Source organism: Sminthopsis crassicaudata, chromosome 2, assembly GCF_048593235.1.
Source record: "Sminthopsis crassicaudata isolate SCR6 chromosome 2, ASM4859323v1, whole genome shotgun sequence".
NCBI classification, from domain to species: domain Eukaryota; kingdom Metazoa; phylum Chordata; class Mammalia; order Dasyuromorphia; family Dasyuridae; genus Sminthopsis; species Sminthopsis crassicaudata.
Genome location: NC_133618.1, coordinates 590,813,683 through 590,821,400, shown reverse-complemented (window position 1 = coordinate 590,821,400; position 7,718 = coordinate 590,813,683).

The window sequence follows — 7,718 nt, the reverse complement described above, 5'->3', positions numbered from 1 at the left end:
CCTAACTATATGTTTTCACAACTCCATTTTATATTTACCACTTCTGGTGTCTATTGTATGTCTTCATTTTGTCTGTACTCTCTTCTTCTAAATAAATCTACCTTTTGCCAAAGAAAGAGGACATTGTGAATTCTTCACATGACCAAACCCCAGCATCTGCTGCCATTTGCTCAAAATACTTAATCTCATCATTTGGTGTGCTGAATCTCAAACACATCAATATGGTTGGGAAGAGGACCCCAAAAGTTTGGAGACATAGACAAGATGTCTCAAAAGAATTTGCAGGCTTGAACCCATTTTCTAGTCAAGGGGCAATTATTATAATTGTAAAGCTATTACAAGCAGGCTGAAACAGAAGCAAAAAGACACATTTCCAGTTTTCTATCATTGACATGCTAATTCTGTGGTCCATAGGTAGGATGGGGAATAGTCTCTAGAATTTGGTTCTCATTGACCAGATTATCAGTCAGCAATGAATTGAGGAGTGGTCTATTCACTACTTCTCAGCCAGCTTGATCTGTAGGACTATCCTGAGCCAGAAGCTGACTGAGGAGTGGTCTACTTAGAATTCCTAGGTTTGCGGGGGAGGGTGCAAAAAGTCAGAGGACTTTGGAATTAGATTGCCAGAACAGAAGCCCCCCAAAATCACTTCTATCTTTCCCTAGAAACTATACTCCACTAATATCAAGCAAATAAGTTTAGGGATTTATGAATAAATATTACAAAAGAAAGGAAAATGAACCAATAATTGATTATCTAAAGGATTCTTTGGAATTTGAGGAAACATAGCCTTATAATTTGCTGTCCCAGAAAGGTTTACAAAAGAAATGAAAATTGTGAGAGCAGAATTTATGAGCTATATAGCAAAAAAGAAATAGAAGATTTTGAATCTGTGATACCAAGTTTCACAAAGAAACAAATGAAAGAATAATCAATTGGGAATACAAATACACAAGAGTGAAGGGCAATTTAAAAGAAGAGCAAAAAATAGTAACATATTCTCTCTAAGAAAAATATATTGATCTTAAAAATAGTATTCAAAGAAACAGTCTAAGGAACATAGATCTCCCAGAAGTATACAAGTAAAAATATTTATATGGCACAATGCAAGAAATAATATAAGGAAACTACCCAGAATTTTTGAACATAGAAAATTAAATACCATTTGAAAGAATTCACAAATTGTTTCCTGCAAAGGGGGGGAGGGGAGGAGGAGGGACTCAAAGCTGTAAACTTGTAGTTGCAAATTTAATAATTCAATTTAGAAGCAAATTCTATAAAGCAATCCAGAGAAGACCTTGAAAGACAAAGGAAATGAAATTAGAATAAGACAAGATTCATATACACCTACCAGAAAACAGAAGGGAATGGAATAATGAATTCCAAAGAGCAATGCAGTTCAGGATAAAGCCCAGAATGATCTACTCTGCAAATCTGATCATGGTGGATTGCATAATAAAGGGCATGAATGGGAAGAGCGTCTTACTATGGGACAGAATCCTTTCAGTCACCTACAGGAATTGGAATTGTTCTAAGGGTAAGGCACAATAGGGAAAAAAAAAAGAATTGAGGCAAGTTGTACAAGGCAGTGACAGAAACTAGTTAGAGTGAGAATGGGTTACCATTTCCAGAATAGGTAATATGGATGTTTTGATTCATGATGAATACAGAGAAACAAAGAGAAACTAGGTGTCATGAACCAGATAATAAGGGTTTAGAATAGACAGAGGATAGATAATAAGACAAATAAAAGAAATCTCTGAAAAATGAGATTTTAAAAACCAACAAACAGTATTAGTTAAAGGAAAAGTGAGACAAATTTACTTTACTAAATGTGAAAGAAAAAAAAGAAGAATTAATAACTAGAGAAAAAAGAGGGGAAAAAATCAAATAATAAGCAAAAGTCCCAAGAGGAAGGGTTAACAAAGAGGAAATCAGGTGCAGAGGGGAAAGAGTAAGCTAAAGTTACCAAAGAGACATAGTACTGTGTTTGGAATAGAAGGGGAGGGGGAGAGCACGGAGAATTAAAACTGGAAAAAACCCAGTATGAGAGAGAAATGAAGGAAAATACAAACCTAACAAATACTTGTAAATATGAATGGATCAAGCAATTCAATAATGTGAAAAAGAATGATTCTATAAAAAACAAAATCTTAAAAATCTGTTGCTTAGAAGAAACACATTTTATATATATATATATACATATATATATATACACATATATATATATATATATATTTGAAGAAACACATTTTAAACACATAACAAACACACACACACACACAGAGTAAGGAGATGGAATAATTTACTATGAGTCCAGTGAATAAAAGAAACAAGGAGCTTCAGTTATGCTATTTGACAAAGAAAAACCAGACATTTGAAAATTTTAAAAAAGGATAACTAAGGAGATTACATTGTGCTAAAAGGAACTACAGATGATAAACCAATATCAGTAATAAACTTATATTCTATAAAAGCCTTAGTATCCAAATTCAAAAAGGAAACATTAATTGAGCTACAAGAAGAAATAGAAAGTAATACAATAGTGACAAGATTTCAATAACCCTCTCTCAGTTTTGGATAAGTCTAATAGAGAGACAAGTCTAACAAATAGGAAAACATGGCTTTGAGCAAATTGCTAAAAAACTAAACTAGTATTCAACAATGATCAAGCATAATTCCAGAGAATTCATGATGAAATTTGATATTTACCTCCAGATAGAGAGCTGATAAATTCAGAGTACAAATTAAAGCATAACTTTCTTTCTTTTCTTTCTTCCTTTTTTCCTTCCTTCCTTCTTTCCTTTCTTCCTTTTTCTCTCTCTACAAAACTATGAAATGATAGGGAGCCACTGGATTTACCTGGGGAACAGGATGATATGATTAGACCTGAGCTTTAGGAAAATTATTTTGGTGGTTAAATGTAGGATAGACTGGAGTAGGAAGAGCCACTGGTGGCCTATTATAATATTCCAAGCATGAAGTAATGAGGACCTCCACCAAAGTGGCAATATCAAAGAAAAGAAGGAAGGCATTTTTGAGAAAGATTATAGAGGTTAAAAATCAATAGGCCTTGGCAATAGATTGGATATGGGAGGTAAGAGATAGTGAGAAGTAGAGAATGACATGTAGGGATGAGCTGGAGAGACGGTAGCACTCTTTAGTCCTTTATCACCAACTGCTTTTTAGGTGTTTCTCAATGGATGTCTCAAACTCAACATATTCAAAATAGGACCCATTATCAATACCCCACTCCAAAACTCCTCTTTATAATCTCCCTTTTTCTTTCAAGGGCATTACTATTCTTCCAATCACCCAGCTTCACAACCTTGAAGTCATCCTCAACACTTTGCTCTACTTCATGTTTTCCATGTCTAATCAGCTTTCAAGTTCTGTCACTTTCTTTCTTATCGACTCTCAGATCTATCCACTTTTCTTCTCATTAATTTGGTTCCTTTCCACTGCTCACTTATGCTATTAGCTACTTAATTGTTCTTTCTACCTCAAGTCTCTTTCCTCTCCAATTCATCCTCCCCACAGCTTAAAAAGTGTTATTATTAAAGCACAGGTCTGACTTTGAACTTATGTATACATGAAAAAATTAAAGAAAAGACTAATCTTTTGTTGTATGAGGCTGAATTTTAATTGAAAAACATACAATATCTTCAAAAGCCTTGCTTTAAAGAAAATAGTAGAGCTAAAACAAGGCATGAAATGAGCCTTTTCTGTCTGCTAGACAGCACCTACCTGGATAGATCATTGGCCAATCTGTCACTTCTATTTCAATCTCTAATATCCACAAATTAGCTTCAATGGATTGGGACACATCAAGTGCCCTAATAGTGAGGTTTGAGGGACAACTAGTGACACAGTAAACAGAGTGCCAGAGCATCACTGCTAGATGGGACTCTGGCTCTATGATCATTTCACAACTTTTGTCACTGAATGAGTGACATATATCACATTGGTATATCAGGAAGAGTCTAGTACAATGTTATGGATTACCTGGGACCCAAGCCTTGTGCCATTAACTATTGTGCTATCTAGGCCAATTCACTTCTCTTTGAGTTTTAATTATCTTTCCTATAAAAAGAGACCAGTGGACTAAGTGGACTGTAAGTCCCCTTTCAGTTCTTACATTCTATTATTCTGGGTTATAAGTAATAGAATAATAGATGCTGCAGCAGTTAATGTAACACAATTAAATAAAATCCATAATTGTCCTAAAAAAAAGAATCTGGATTAGTTTGGGGCTCAGACAGCTAGGTGGTACAGTGGATAGGATAGGCACTGGGCCTGGGATCAGGAAAACCTAATTTGAAAACTGACTTCAGCCGCAAGTCACTTAATCTTCTTTGTCTCAGTTTCCTCATCTATGAAATGACATTGAGAAGGAAATGGCAAAACACTCCAGTATTTTTGCCAAGAAAACCCCACATGGGGTCATGAAGTCAGACATGACTGAAATGTCTCAACAATAAAAAGAATACTAGATTTAGAGAAAGAAGGTCTGCATTTCACTCTTAACCACTTAATTGAAGGGTGATTACTTTCAATAATTCTCAGTTTCTGAGGGGATGTCATTGAATTGGGGAATGGCTGAATAAGCTGTGGTATATGTGATAAACAGGATAGATATAAACTTATCCAAGACACATTTTAAAATGTTAAACAATTCAAGACCAATCACTGATTTCCTAAAATTCTCTACCAGATATTTGAATGTAATGAAATATTATTGTTCTATAAGAAATGATGAGCAGGATGATTTCACAAAAATCTGGAAAAACTTATATGAACTGATGCAGAATGAAGTGAGCAGAATCATGAGAACATTTTACACAGTAACAGCAATATTTTGCAATGAACAATTTTGAATGAGTTAGCTATTCTCATCTTTACGATTCAAGATAATCTGAAAAGACTCATGATGAAAAATGCTATATGCTTCCAGAGAAAGGACTGATGGAGCCTGAATGCAGACTTTTTTTCTTTCTTTTGGTTTGAATTTTATTCCACAAAGTGACTAATATGGAAATAAGTTTTACATATATCATGTATACATTATAGGTATAGTCAGTTTTACAGTTTTAGAGAGGGAAGAAGGGAGGAGAGAAAAACACAGATTTAATTGTTTTTACATATAATTGGGGGGGAAATAAATATTTTAAAAGTTTAAGATTGTTAAAATCTTAAAAGATTTAAGGAGCAGCTAGGTGCCGCAGTGGATAGAGCACCCGCCTTAAATTCAGGAGGACCCGAGTTCAAATGTGACCTCAGACACTTAATGCTTCCTAGCTGTGTGACCCTGGGCAAGTCACTTAACCCCAGCCTCAGGAGAGAAAAAAAAAAAAAAAGAAAGAAAGGAGGGGGAAAAAAAAGATTTAAGAAAATTTCTTCATATGTAAAATGAACAGGTTGGACTATGATTTCTAAGGTCCCATCTAGCTCTAATACTGCATAATATTGTGAAGTTTTGCTTAAATACAGGCAGAGAAAAATTCTGATCTCATATTATCCTTGACTGAAAATGATTTTCTTTATATCCACTGTATTACCATATAAACATCTGAAAAAAATCTTTTTTTTTTTTTTTGGGGGGGGGAGGAGTGATGGGAGAGGAATTAACCTTTCTTAAAATAAGTTGTGTCCAAAGAAAGGAAATCAAGGTCCTGTAGTGCTGGAAGTATATGTTGCCCAAGTTTATACTCCATGAAACTAAGTGTGACTACCATGTGTAACTATGGGATAGTAAGTCCCAAATTTATGAAAAGAATGTTTTCTTACTGTTGTTCCTATGATCCCATCTCAGTAATGCCTTCACTTTGAATTAGTTGTGATTACTGTCTTGTTATTGAAAATAAACACTAGTGGCAGGTTAGAAACTAGGCAGTTAGTAATACAATAGATGTAGCACTGCAAAGGGAGTTAGGAAAAATTCAGTTCAAATCCAGTCTCAAATACTTGCTAACTGAACAGCTAGAACCTGGGCAGGTCATTTAATTCCTGTTTACCTCTGTTTCTTCAACTGTGAAATGGACTAATAGTAACATTCAGTTCTTTGTTATAAGAATCAAATGAAATAATATTTGTAGTGTTTAGTGTAGTTCTTGGCACATATTGGGCATTTAATCAATGCTTATTTCTTTCCTTATGGCTAACGTTTTAGGGACATCCAGAATATTTTACACCTGCTTGTAGTTGCCTTCTACTAGTATGAACTGAGAGATAACTTGGAGGAGATGGTCCTGTGGTCAAAATGTGCCAGAGGTTTACTACTTTTTAGGATCATTGGCCAATCTGTTACTTCTATGTCGGTCTCTAAGATCCACAAGCTGTAATTTTAATGGATTAGGACACATCAAGTGCCCCTGTAGTGAGATTTTTGGGACACCTAAATGACATAGCAAATAGAATGCCAGAGCAATAGACTTGGAGTCAGGAAGCCTCGTATTCCTGAGTTCATATCTGGTTTCAGACAATTTTAGCTTTATGACCTTGAACAAATCACTTAACCCTGTTTGTCTCACTTTCTTCATCTGTAAAATGAGTTGGAGAGAGAAATAGCAAACTATTCTATTATTTTACCAAGAAAATCTGAAAGGGGGCTTGAAGAATCAGACATGACTGAAAAAATGACAATAACAATAGCAACAAAAGTGAGGCTTTTTGGACATCACCTCTCAGAAGTTCCCAGAAGAAAAGACAGTGAAGGTAAAGTGTTAAAAATATCTGTGGGTCTCTGATAGAGGTGGATGCTTAATAGTAGGAATTGTAATGATTTTGAAGATCAGTTTCACAGAGGGAGTTTGTGTACTTCTTAGAAGTATTGTAAATTCCCATCTTCAATTCCCTATGCTCATAACTGATTGATTTTTTTTTTTTTAAACAGAGCCAGTCTGAGCTTTGTTTAGTCTCTGAGGATAAAGTAAAGAGGATTTAGAGAAGATAATATAAAATATCTTAGCCATGGGAGAAAGAAGAGGAAGTAGTTTGAGTAACAAATATTGAAGAACTATATAACCTAAAGTAAGGTGAGATTTAAAGTCCATATTAAGATGGGAATATAGGGGGCAGAATGACAGAAGGCTAGAAAAAGGTAAGGATGATACTGATCAAGGTAAAAATTAAAGTTGAGCGGATAATTTGATCAGCAACTGGGATAATAATATTTCTGTGGGTTAGTTGTAAAATTTTGAAATGTATAAAAACTAAATTTTTTCCTAAAATTTAATTTAATATATTTTAATGTATTATTTATTGCTATATTACATATTTATTATAATATATATTTTTAAAGAATCTATTCCAAAAGGGGAAAAGGAAAATCATGTAGAGAATCTAGGCATCACACTTGATGGAATGATCAGTTGTCCCAGAGGAGAAAAACGAAAGGAAAAATAAGGCAAATTCAAATGAAGAAGCCTTAGGTAAATATTTCTTTTTATGTTTTGAATAAATATAACTAAAAAGAACAAAAGCTAAATGATGGAAATATAGTAAAATTTCATCATGGGACTTAGAAAAGTACTTAGAGAAATAATTTAATTTACAGCTCATATCCTTCTGACTCCTAGAATACTCTTTATTTTGGTTATTATGATTTCAGGGAAGTGTCGGGGCATCTAGAACAATTCTTGAAGTCTGAGATTGTTCATGAGTACTGTCTTTAATTTGGGTCTAATTATAATTTCTCACAGTTATATGGCATCTTAAGG